The sequence below is a fragment of the Lygodium microphyllum genome, chromosome 26 (assembly GCF_053477565.2).
Source record: "Lygodium microphyllum isolate KBCC chromosome 26, Lygodium_microphyllum_v1.1.10, whole genome shotgun sequence".
Taxonomy (NCBI): domain Eukaryota; kingdom Viridiplantae; phylum Streptophyta; class Polypodiopsida; order Schizaeales; family Lygodiaceae; genus Lygodium; species Lygodium microphyllum.
The window spans coordinates 51,183,209-51,197,179 of record NC_141160.1 but is presented as its reverse complement, the minus strand read 5'-3'; the positions used below and the strand labels follow the sequence as shown (position 1 = coordinate 51,197,179).

Genomic DNA, 13,971 nt, shown 5'->3' with positions numbered 1-13,971 from the left:
GTTGATGCTTCGGCCGTCACCTTTTGAGTTCGGTTTCTTCATCTACAGCTTCGTTATTCTTCCTCTTTGTCTTCCTCACTCTCAGTAGCTTCGTTGCATCACCTTCCTGCATACCTACCAGCCTCTTCTTCTTCTTCTACATCACGTCTACATATCACCTTTTGCGAGCTTTTCGTCCTCCTTTGATTCTTCTGTCATCACTCTATGTCGTACTGTGTGTGGAATTTGGAGATAACATCACAGAGGTGTCTGCGTTCTTCATTCCACGTTAACACCATGCATCCTTCAACAAAGCTTACTATCGTGGTCATGTTCTTGTCTTCGGCTTCACCGCAGCAGTGTCCATCTAACTCTCTTTATGCTTTGCAACGTCGATTCCTTACTTCATCTCGAGCTCCCCAAAGTCTCATCGCGTTTGTTGCCGCAACATCCTCCGATTATCATAGAATCTTTGTCATTGACTCCAGCACTGCGCCCCCTTCATCTGCGATTGACTATCGTGTTTGATGCTTTTTCTTAGCATGGCATATGCTTCGTCCATTCTTTGTCTGCATGACAATAGGCGTTTCGGTCTTCTGCTTCCATCCTCGTGCTATCGTCTTCTTTTCCCTTCGACTTGACACCTTGCATAGCCTTTGTGGAGCTTCATCAACAACCTCCTTCTTCATCAACTTTGTCTTTTTGCCTCTTCGAAGTCTTGACAGTCCTTGCACTCATGGTGTGGACTATCGCACCATATGCATCGGCAAACAAATCATTTCTGGAAGAGTTAATAGGAGTAGAAGAAGTGGGAACAAAAATTGGAGCTGGGTTTAGTGGATGCTGATCTCTTTTGGCCATGTTTATCTGAAGATCCTTCAGGTTCTTTGAAATTTATTCCACCATGTCTTCGACTGTTGGTTTGGCAGATGGCCTGACAACTGCCACAAGAATAGGCATAGGCATAGGCATAGACATGGGATGGGAGGTAGAAGAAGTGGAAGGAGCTGTAGGAGAAGTGGGAGAAGTAGAGATAGGAGAAGTCATTGTTAGAGGTGTTTGCATACCGTTTTGTAAGGGAGCCTTCCATCTATGCCTCTTCATCTTTGTGGAAACAGCATCAGCAGCATCTTGCCAATCTGGCTTCAATCCCATAGTCTACGTTCAGTCTTCAAGAAGCTCTCCCAACTCGTCCTGAAGTGCAAGATCAGACACCTACAAGAGTAACTCCACTTTCTTCGAGTTTAGGGTTCTTTGTTCAAGTGTATCCAATTGGTTGTAGTGTTCTTCAAACTCCCGCAATAACTCGAAAGCAACAAGTCCTTTGTTGGGCTAATAGACCCACTCTTTGAACGTCTTATGAGTAGCAATGTCATAATCCTCTAGGAAATATTCATCTTTCAGCACATTCTTGAAGACATTCCAGTTTGAATCTTGCACAAATAAATCAGTCACTCTAACCCGCAAAGCAGGCATGACAAGCCGTAAGAAATAATTGCTCCAGTTGGTAGGAACTCCAAAAAAGTGCATCTGGCTTTCAAAATTTTTAAGATAAGCTGAGACATTTCAGCCATCAAATAATTTACGTTCACTTACCATGGCCTCGATTGCTTTGGTTGCTCCATGTGTATACTCTTGTTCTTGATGTAGCATCCTCTATTGATCCAATTGTTGTTGATGTAGCTACTGCTACTACTATATAGATAACTACATCTGTTGATTCTGCATCATAATAGTCGAAGGTACTATTTGCAATAAATTCTTCATTTCGTCAGTTGAAAAGAAAGAAGTACTCGATGATGAAGTGAGTGGGGTATAATTTGAATAATCTCCCATCTCGGCAATTAGAAGCGATACTTTCACATCGGGTTCACCAGATGTCACACAAGATTTGCGCGAAGGTTCGTGAAGTTGCTCGTCTCACAGGGATGCTAAGTGAGATGGGAGCAAAAGATAATATTAAGTCATCAAGTCAAGATGAATACATGGAGTAAAATAATGAATAGGTTTCTCATTCGATCTAATAATGTGAATGAATATATTGTTTATCTCAATACTTTTTGGACATAGAAATGTAACCCATAGCATACAAGCATCTCAATAATATCTTTTGGTAGTCTGCAATTGTATAGATTGAAGTGTTCTTCAATTTTCTCTCTTTTTTTTAATCTTCAAAGACTCAACATCTGAATATGGGCGTGTTAAGGAAAATATAGAAAATATAGACTTTGTTTTCCATCAATAGAAGGTTAGAAGGGAAATTTGAGATTCTGTCGTACACCACATTTGTCATCAAAGGGGCCCTCCTGTTCATCTTAGCATCTTTTTGATCACACACTTGTCGATTCCTCCCAGCTTGAAGATGAGATGTCCATGACCGCTTTAAATGGAAGTTGACGACAATTACGATGGTTTTAGTGGAGAACCTGGCTATGACGGAGTCGGCTTTGTTTTTGGCTTTATTTTTATGAGGAGGAGCACAGGCTGAAGAAGATGACGCAATGGAAAGCAAAGCAATTCAGTCCCCATGCAAAACTTGAACTTTCCCAGCAACTCTGCAAAGAAGCTCTTGGCTGTTAATGCTTCTGCCATCGCCTTTTGAGTTTAGTTTCATCATCTACAACTTTGTTCTTCTTCCTCTTTGTCTTCGTCACCCTCAACAGCTTTGTCACATCTCCTTCCTGCAAACCCACTAGCTTCTTTTCTCCTACGTCGCGTCTACAGATCACGTTCTACGACCTTTTCATCCTCCTTTGATTCTCGTGTCATCACTTTGCATCGTACTGCATGCGAAATTTGGAGATAATGTCACAGTGGCATCTGCGTTCTTCGTTCCACATCGACACCATGCATCCTTCAGCAGAGCTTACCATCATGGTCACGTTCTTGTCTTCGGCTTCACCATAGCAGCATCCATCCTTTCAAGGTCTCTTTATGCTTTGAAACATCAATTCCTTACTTCATCCCGATCTCGCCAGAGTCTCATCTCGTCTGTTGCTGTAGCATCCTCGGATTATCGTAGAATCTTTGTCATTGACTCTAGCTCCTTTCACAAGGAACTTTCAATCGATCCCCATATAGGAAAAAAAGGGAATTCCCCATATAATTCCCTAGTTGAAAATACATATAAGTGGGGAAAGTAAAAACTAGGGAAAATGGGACATTTCCTAGTGAGAATAAGTAGGGAATCACATAAAACCTTTCCTATGTAGGAAATATTTCCTACATAGGAAAATACAAAATTTTCTATGTAGGGAATAATTCCTATATAGGAAATATTTCATATATAGGAAAAATTTTCTAGAGGTGATTCCCTAGGTACTCTCACTAGGAAATCTCTCATTTTTCCTATTTTTAACATTCCCTACTTATATGTACTTTCAACTAGGGAATTCTGTGGAAATTCTCTTTTTTCCTTATCACTTTATCTACTTTGCCCTTCCTCTTAGACATGCTAATATCAAACAAGAAATTGCACAATAAATTTTTAACTAGAAAATTATATAGAGAATGTCATCATTTCTAAGTAAGGATCAATAACATACATCTAATGATCAAAATAGATTAAACAAATTAAGACATCAACATCTACTTCTAGCAACCAAAAGAAAAATGAAAATAATTTTAAAGGAGCATAGAACTAAAACCTAATTAAGCAACATGTGTGTCTTAATTGTTTTATCCCTTAAATCTCCAATATGTTGCAAAGTAATAAATGTTTTTCTACCCTCTTCTCTAAATTTCAACATGGGTGGCCGATAGATATCATCATATGATGGTATGCGTATCACTCCTATTGATACTCAAGTGATCAAATATCATTAGTTAGTATAACCATTTCAAAAAATGACTCATTATCAACATAAGAAAGCTGGTAATACCTGATTCTTGGCTTGAAGAAGTGTTAAGGCAAGCAATCTCAATGTCTTCCTTTCTTGCATTGTCTCTTGTGTCATCTTTAGTAACTTGTTTACCTATATATACATAGAGTTAACCAAAGCTCACAATAATACAAGGTTATGAAAAATTTCAATAACACAAAAGAAAGTAATTAGATATTTTGTATCAATTTGGGTCACCAAATTTGTACAAGTTTTTTATCCTTAAAGTTGATACCTGCATCTTGACTTGAAGAAACATTATTGCAAGTAACCTCCTGATCTCCCTTTCTTACATTACCTCTTTTCCCACCTTTTGTTGTTCTTTAATCTATATTTATATATATACACACAATTACTCAAAGTTTGAAAATATGAATAACTATGAACATTTTAAATTAGACAAAGAGACTAACTAAAGCTAGTTAATCTCAAAACGAATCACCTAATAAAGCAAGATGTAAAATATGTACAAATTTTAATTTTCAAAGTTTAGTAGAAATAAAGACATATACCTGTATCGTGATTTGAAGAGATATTAGGGCCAATGACCTCCTTAGCTTTCATTGTTCCACTATCTCTTGTACCATCATTTGTGATTTTGTTACCTTTATGTACACATAATAAACCAAAGTTTAGAAACGTAAGAGACATTTGTAAAACATCAAAACACGCATTTGTAAAACATCAAAACATCAAAACACGCATACCTTTTTTGCCCTGTTCTTTACACCATCTAATAGTAAATTAAGCAGGTGAAAACAAGGAATTCATTGTTCATACTTTTATGGGCTCACCAACTTCTCCTTCTAGTTTGAAGCATCTTACAGACTTCCTGTTGAACAGTGCACGAGGGAGACGAGGAACGGAGGAAGAGAGAAGAGAAGAGAGACACGGGACACCGAAAGTGGAACCCCATAAGTGCATCAAGTGAGCACACATTAGTTGCAACATCAGCTCCTTAGCTAGAATAGATAAAACATCAAGTAGAATAAACATAAGCTTGAACAGATGAATCAACTGAAAATAGACAAACAACAACTGGAAACAATGAAACATCAGCTAGAACAACTCAACAGCTGGAATAATAATGAAACATCAGCTGGAACATTTCAACAGCTGGAATAAGAATGAAATGAAATATCATCCCATGAGCTCGAAACATTTCTTATAAACAAAGCGTTGAATAATTTCAACGCATTAGCTGTAATATAGATGAAATGATATGAAACGTAGCATGAAGAGCCAAAAATCAGTTGGAAGAAAGAAACATTTAGAATAATCAAATGATGAACAAACTACCGACAATCATTAGTAAGAGCTCATCAATTTTCTTAGTGCTACTCAGAGCCCAAGCAAACATCTCAGCAATCTGCTTCTGGGACTCTAGGAACATCTTTGTACGCCTGGCCTCCAGATCATCACAAAATCGCTCAGACTCTCTCTGCATCTGCAGTTTCATCTCTTCTAATCTGAGAAAGCGCTCCCCCAAAGTGCGGATCACGGAGACCAATCTGAGAAAGCGCTCCCTCAAAGTGCTGTCAACTAGGGGCTATTGATGCCGCAAGCTGGACTTTGAAGAAGTCCTATGGTTGAGGAATTTGTCCATCTTGAAAGCCTTCGCGGCCTCATAGTCTATACTGCGGCTGCGCTTCTTGTGGAGAGATGTGTAAGAAGTATCATGGTCATCCAGAGACCGGTTGCGATACCAGCATTATCACTTATGGAACCATATGCATCTATGGCTAGACAGGTGGCAATGGTACAAAGCATTCCAAGAGCTACAACTGTGATCCCGTACATGGCTGCTAGGGTATGGCTGACATAGATGGCAATAGCAATAGCAAATATTGGAACAATTACAGACTTGTAGCCAAGGGCCAAACCAAAGATGACATTGGTAGCAGCTCCTGTCCTGCAAGAATCAGCAACATCCTGGACTGGTCTGTATGTATTGCTGGTGAAATACTCTGTAACGTAGCCAATTACCAACCCTGCCCAAAGCCCTACTCCAACGTAAAAAAATAGTTTCCAATTTTGAACCATCTTTGCACCACCGTTAGGATCATATATGTAAAACGTGGATGGTAGTGCCAACCAACAAACAAAAGCTGCACCGAATGTCATTAAGATGGTGGATATCAGTAACTGTCTCTTCAGTGTAGATTCAATATCCCTTAGATTTGAGATCTCGAACACATTAGTTGCGAACAAGGTTGTGATGAGGCACACCAGAATGCCCATAGAGCTAATGAGTAGAGGAAAGCACATAGCAGTGAAGTCATGATTTGTGCCAAATGATGACATGGAAGCCACAACAAGAGCTGCGCAAGAAGTTTTAGCAAAGGAGCCAAACAAATCTGAACCCATTCCAGCAATATCTCCCACATTATCACCCACATTGTCAACAATGATCGCTGGATTTCGCGGATCGTCCTCTGGGATATTCCTTTCTACTTTTCCAACAAGATCTGCTCCAACATCTGCAGTTTTGGTATAGATTCCACCTCCAACCCTTTCAAATAGAGCCACAGATGAGCATCCAAGCCCATAGCCAGTGATGGCCTCAAAAAGGCCCTCCCAATCATCCTTGTAATAAAGTTGGAACAGTTTTATAGTGATGTATAAAACTATGAGGCCATTAGCAACAAGTAAGAAACCCATCACCGAACCTGATTGGAAGGCGATTTTGAATACTTTTCCTATCCATTTTCTGGCTTCCAAAGTTGTGCGAGCATTCGCATATGTTGCAATCATCATGCCCAAAAATCTCGACACTATGGACATCAAAGCTCCGTCAAAGCTCCCAATATAAATGCAACTGTAGTGAAAATTGTTGTAAAGAGAGCTGGGGCACATTCCTGCTTTGGATCGTATCTGCAAGGCTGGGGCTTAGTACTGAACCCCTTCACAGATCCCAGGAACAAGAAAATGACAGCAGCAAATATGCCCATGAAATAAACCAAATACTTGTACTCTGTTAGCAAAAACGATGTGGCTCTTATGGATATGGCTTGCTGAATTTCAACGCATTTCCTAATAGCTGCTGCATCTGATTCTTCATCCAATCTATCCTCCTCGTCACAATCTGATGATCCATTGACGATGTTGTGACTGTGGGTGTCGTTGTTGTCGAGGAAGGTGTAGCCATTGCTGGCAGGCCTGGACTTGTGCTCGAAGGCCAAGAGACCGGTTGCCATAGTGATCTTGTGGTGGTTGGTCAGAATCATCTACATCTTCATTAGTTAACAAGTTAGTTATACCATCTCCACCAGCAATTATACCCCACAAGTTAGTTAACAAAATACTTCTAAGGCACAGAGTAAAATCGCTTCAGGAGCTACACTACATTCTTGCAAAGTTAAGATGTTGAATTGGAAAGGTAAGCAAATGCATCATTAATCTCTGCCCATTCCAAGTACATATTCATGTCTCCCTGCATGTCAAATGCCATTGTCACTGTCACTGTCTCACTGTCTCACTGTCTCACTGTCACTGTCACTGTCACTATCACTGTCACTGTCTGTCACTGTCACTGTCACTGTCACTGTCTCCCTGCATCAGTACCAGGCTACCACTGTCTCCCTGCATGTCAAATGCCTGCTGGTTCTCGCCCACAATCAGAAAATCAGTGAAAAAGCAATTGCTCTTCTCGTCATTGTACTCAAAGGCATTTGCCATGATGCTTTCTTCTGTTAGCCCTGAGCTTCTGCCAACTTTTATTACCCTCCTCCCCACGATGCTGTTGATGTTTGCTTGCAAGTCAATAGTTATAACATCTCCCATCTCACCTACCCCTTTGATAGTAGTTGTGACTTTGGAGACATCAAAACTGCCCCGAATGGAATGAAAGCACCATCAGCTCACACAAATGTCTCTGCCGCATGAGCAAACATCATCAAGTATCAATATTGTCATATCAAGAAACGGAAACCAGAATTCTTCTTTCAACTCACAGAGAAGTTTATAAAATGGACAATACAGAATGCCTTAACAGCAGACAGCTCAAAAACAAGTAGCAAAGAGGGAAACCTGGATTCACACTTGTAAAAATGCCATACCACTGCTTATCTGTAATAAAAGACGTTGCCCTTTCCACTGCACCCAAATAAACACCAGGTCCAACATTTGGAGGCAGTGGATGGAACATCTTCTGGTTGGGGTAGTCCAAATCAACCACAACATGTCGATTTGTCAGAAACCCAACCTGATGAGTCCCTATCCTACTCTGTACTATGGCTCCAAGTGTACCAAATGTCTCTTGACCTACAACCTGTGAAATTCACCAGAGAGAGAAACGTATCAGAATTGTCAAACTAGTAATGATGCAACAATTATTTACATATATTGCAACTAAAAATCTGCCAATCTTCACCTCTACAGTGTAAAAAAACACCATCAGTTGTTTAATTGATATATGATGAAGCATGTACACACTCTCAGCATTTCTCAAAGTTTATGGAAAGGAGGGGAAAAATGTGCGGAAAACATCTAATGATACCAAAAACACAGAAACACATGAGATGGTCATATCTATTTTCTATACACAAATATGGACATCATCATGTTGCAATTGAGTATATCGGCAAAAAAAATGATGATAGATTCGAGAGTGATGCCCCTCGAATATCAATGTAGACATATCAATCTGCCACTAAACTATACACTATCATAATGCATCAAATGCCCTCATTTGATATGCTAGTTTATACAACTCAATTAAATAAAAAATACTAAACAGTTTGTTAGATCAATATAAGACATCAATCTTGATTACATAAAAGGGCCTACAGTTGATCCGAAAATTGAACTAAGACCACAAGCATGACATCAAAAGAGTAGACACATCCAGATTATGACCATGCTCTAAGGCTATGCAACTGATCCTTGAGATAAAATTTAGAAACTTGGTTGTAAGATGCACACCTCCAGAACAAACGTAAAATTATAGAATGACTAAATTTCAAGACAAGTAGTTTGTATTCAAACTTTGAAGTTATTCACTGGCTTTTTACCTGAGATCCTGGACCGATGGATGGGTCATTGCCCCTTAAACCTTTAGCCAGCTCTGTGTATACCTCTTGCTTAGGGGTTGCGGCGGTTGGAATACCAAAATAAGAGAACTCTACCACATCAACATCACACCATATGCCTCCAGCTGGTCAACCGTGAGAGTTAAAGAGGACAAACTCTTGCTACAAAAGACATGTAGATGACAGTTAAAGAGGACAAACTCATAGCAAATTTGATGCTGTCAACCGTGAAAGTATTTGATGTGGTGAGCCTTGATTTGGTCCTTCATTCATACTAAGAGAGATGAAAATTTTCCTACAAGGTTAAATAGAATTGGCTAAGCAACTGCATACTGACTTAAGGTTTAAAACTCTTCTTTGGCCGAGATGCATGCTGTAGACAGGTCTTCTGCCTTTTACCAGGAGCAAAATACAAAACACTGATCAATTAGAAAGGACATATAGGAAGACAGAAGGAAATCTCTTGCTACCTTACAGCATGTCCTGCTTCCTGAGAAGCTAGCCGAACAGCGATGTCAAGGGCATACACAACAGTCCAACTTGCAGAATGAGCCTGAAGGTCATGATTATTCTCCATAGTCAGTGAGAAAGCTGCTTCCCTTGAGATGACTGGAGGCAGAGCAACTACTCAGAAACTGCTGATGTCAGAATATATTTCAAGCTTGCAGGGAATGGGGTTGTCATTCAAGCTCTTTTGGGTGTGATTGTGATCTTTTGAATGAGGTTCCATGGGCTGTATTGAGCATGAGTGTATGTTCTTAAACAGTGAATAAGAAGAGAAGTAAATGCCAGAAGATCACTTTGGGTTGTCTTGGCCTTTTGTTACAACCCTATGTGTCTGCTAAGAAGGCCACTATCTTCCCTCCATTGTTGCAGGAAATTTGAAAAATTTACAAGCAGATGGGGCAAGCTTGTCAGTCTCTTAACTGATGGCAATGCAAGCTTAACTAATGATGCCCTGGCAGTGTTGGCCATATTAGCACCATGTGCAGAGGGCCTCATGGCTATAAGGAAGACTAGGTCCATACCTTTGCTGGTAAAACTGTTAACATTTGGGTCCACCAAAGGGAAGGAGAACTCTACTGCAGTCCTCTTGGCTTTGTGAAAGAATGGAGGAGGAGAAGTTAAAAGATCTATCTTGTTCCTTCCTACTGCTCTCTCCTCTTTGCAAAGGCTAGCATTGGATGGTTCTCCTAGAGCCCAAAGAAAAGAATCCCTGCTTTTGAAGATTCTTAGAGAATCTGATATTGAGTAATAAAACATGTAACTGGGAGATAGTACCTGCTCAGATAAAATCATACACAAAACCCAAGTCCTAAATGTAGATTAAAGAGTTCTCTGCCATAAGTAGGTTCCAACCTACTTGTGAAGATCAATGTCTCCTTGACACACTCCATCACTGTGAGTATGCATTAATTTTGCCTGCATCTTTCATTCATCCTGAATAATAGGCCATTCCTCTAAGCAAAAAAATTTCAATCATCTTCAAGCAGACTGCCTTAAATCTCTTTACATTCACATGCAGCATAACATATTAAAGTGAACAAACTGCCTGTACCTTTGAGGTTAACCAGGGCCTTTCTCACACTTCTCTCACAATCGGCACAATCCATTCGGACTAGAAGCTCCACCATCTGCACCAACAATTATACCCCACAAGTTAGTTAACAAAATACTGCTAAGGCGCAGAGTAAAACCGCTTCAGGAGCTACACTACATTCTTGCAAAGTTAAGACGTTGAATTGGAAAGGTAAGCAAATGCATCATTAATCTCTACCCATTCCAAGTACATATTCATTCAAATGACAAGATTAAACTCTGTGTAAAGGAATTAGCTCACTTCCTTGTAAGGATTAGAGCCATCTTCTTTTTGCATCCCTGCCATAAAGATCCAGCCCACAACTGGATAGCTCCTCGCCATTAACATTTGTACTTTTGTCATCATAATGTGTTCTTGAGTCGAAACTCTTTATGAAGTCAATGCAGGAATTATAGTGGCAATTTGTCTAAATCTTCTAAATGTGTAGAGATACAAACAACAGAGCACATTGACAAACTGTGGCCTAAGCTCCTAAAATTTCCTTCCAAAGGAGCATCACTAGTGATTAAATCAAGTTGAAGACAGTTGAGGAGGCGCCCAAGATCCACTGCACTTGTCCAATTCACAAGTGCATCTCCATTCTGAAGTTTCAGGCACCCACGATTCGCTGTGCCTCCCCATATTATTCCCATAGGGCTAGGCTTTTTCTTGCCTTCCTCAAGCATCAGTACTAGGCTGCCACTGTCTCCCTGCATGTCAAATGCCTGCTGGTTCTCGCCCACAATCGGGAAATCAGTGAAAAAGCAATTGCCCTTCTCGTCATTGTACTCAAAGGCATATGCCATGATTCTTCCTTCTGTTAGCCCATGAGCTTCTGCCAACTTTTATTACCCTCCTCCCCACAATGCTGTTGATGTTTGCTTGCAAGTCAGTAGTTATAACATCTCCCATCTCACCTACCCCTTTGATAGTAGTTGTGACTTTGGAGACATCAAAACTGCCCTTGTTCATGATTGTCATGTATCTACTGTTGAAGCCTTTATTGAAGAACTTTATGTTGATGAGTGGCTGCAAATTGGACAGTATCTAAGTTCATTGACTCGAAGAGCTGATTGGACAGATGATGAATTCAAGAAAATCAGAAGGAAGGCTTATGGGTATTTCTTGAAAGATGGTTTTCTTTGGAAGCATCCAAGAAAGAGAGGAGGCTTGCCCTTGAGAGTAGTTTGTGATGTAGCGATGCAGATACAGATTATGCGAGAGTTCCATGAGAGCTCATGGGCTGGACATACAGGTGTGTGGGCTACTTATGAGAAAATCAAAGAAAGATACTGGCGGAAAGGGATGTATAAAGATGTTTCTCACTTTGTGGAGACTTGTAGGGACTTCCAGCTTTACTCTTCAGTGCGACATCGTGATGAGCTGCATCCGACTTATCCACTATGTATGCATTACAAGTGGGTGGTAGACTTGGTTACTTTGCCAGTGGGACTTTGGCAGATGAGATATCTTGTCTTGGCTAGGGAGGATCTTACAAACTATGTTGAAGGTAGACCGTTGCGGACGAAGACCACCACTACAGTATGTAAATTCTTGTTGGAAGAAATATTTTGCAGGTATGGATGTATAGGCAAGATTACAGCTGATCGTGGAGAGCTAGATGCTGATGAAGCTAGAGAATTCTTCTCACGGCTTGGGATTAAATTGGCTCTTACTACTGCCTATAATCCAGAGGGAAATGGCAAAAGTAAAAGAGGACATCCGCCAATAGTTAAAGCATTGGCAAAAGCTTGTAGAGGTCGGATTGGAGATTGGCCGAGATTACTACCTTTTGCATTGTGGGCTGATCGCTCTACACATAGTGTGACTACTGGATACATGCCTGCGGAGTTGATGTATGGGCAAAAACCTGTCATGCCTACTGAAATTTGTGCTCTTACTTGGAGTGTTCTTCCATGGCATGAGAATTTATCAAGGGAAGAGCTTCTAGCCCTTCGGATTCGTCAACTAGAGAGAAGGACAGAAGATGTGCAGCTAGCCGTTGATCGTTTGAAGGCAGCCCGTCTCAGAAATAAGGACAGGTTTGATTTAAGGCATCGCTTGAGGCCTAGAGCCATAAAAGAAGGAGATTGGGTTCTAGTCTATGACAGTAGTCTAGAAAATCAGCATAGTAGCATGAGAAAAATGGTTCAAAGATGGTTTGGACCGTATGAAGTGAAACAGGTTTTTGACAATGGTACCTATGAGCTGGCTGAATTAGATGGAACAGTATTGAGGGTGCCTATTGCTGGTAAACGAGTCAAGATTTTCAAGAAAAGAGAAGATAAAGAATATGCACTTGAAGCATTGACAGAAGAAGAGCAGGTAGAAGAAAGACAAGCAGAAGAGACAGAAAACATAGATGATGAAGCTGATGGAGAAACAGGTCTACTAGAATCAGAAGATGGACTCGACCTGTTTGTGGAGTTGAATGATCCTGGATAATTGGCACATCCGGAGGATGCGCAGGTTTAGAGGGGGTGGATGTCGTGTTGCTGCGCATCCGAGTCGTATACACCTCCATTTCTTTTGTTGTGCATTTGTGTTAATTTCTGCGTGTGATTCATTGTTTGTGTGATGCATTTTGATAATCCACATCCAGTGTACATATTCCCTTAGTGCATGTGTATGATTTTGTTTGGATGCATGATGTGTGTGTATTAGAAAAATATGAAAAACTGATGCCAAAGGATCTTTGTCCTGCTATTTGTTCTAGCTCTATGTGCAATGACAGTCTTTAAGATCACCGCATGCTATACATCTCGGTATGAAGGTCAAAAACCAGGAACTTCAGGGTTGAGGAAAAAGGTTACTGTTTTCAAACAACCAAATGAAGTCACTTTTGTTTCTGCAGTCAAAGTTTGCTCCAACATGACAGCCTTGGTGCAAGTGTTTTGAAGATATGCTACAAGAAGGACATTTAAAGGAGGAAGCAGAGTTGCTGCAAGATATGCCTCTTGCAAATAATCTTGTTGCTTGGATGTCAATGTTAAATTAATGCAAAAGGCATGGTGACATATTGCTAGCACAGCAATGCTTTGACAAAATTGTCTCATTGAACTCACATGATGCCTCAGCTTATATGCTCATGTCAGACCTTTATACAAGGGCCAGAATGAGGGAAAAAGCTAAGAAAAGAGGGATATTTTTGAAAGTGCTATCAATGGCGGGCTTGCAGAAAAGTCAGAAAAAGAAGGATGACGACGATCAGGAAGGAGGCATTCGGAACGGAAAGGAAGGGGGAGAAAAAAACCTCAGCCTTCTCGTTTTCAAAGCAGCTCGGCGCCCTCCTGATAGGGATGGCCAGCCGATCCCTTCTATCAGCCTAAAAAAGCACAAAGCCCACTATCTTCTGCTGGGAAGACAGGACTTACTCCCCATGGAACTCCTCTGCTCAGACCTCCCTTTTTGAATTTCCTTCTACTTCCAGCGGAAGAGCGACTGGATGAACGATCTGAATGCTCCAAAGTACTATAATGGTTAGAACCATCTCTTCTACCAG

The 13,971-nt window shown here is 40.5% G+C and overlaps 1 pseudogene; it reads right to left on the bottom strand.

Annotated features, from left to right (window-relative positions):
* Window positions 1–5,492: 5,492 nt before the first annotated feature.
* On the bottom strand, window positions 5,493–7,057 carry LOC148013256 (pyrophosphate-energized vacuolar membrane proton pump 1 pseudogene; annotated as a pseudogene).
* Window positions 7,058–13,971: the final 6,914 nt, after the last annotated feature.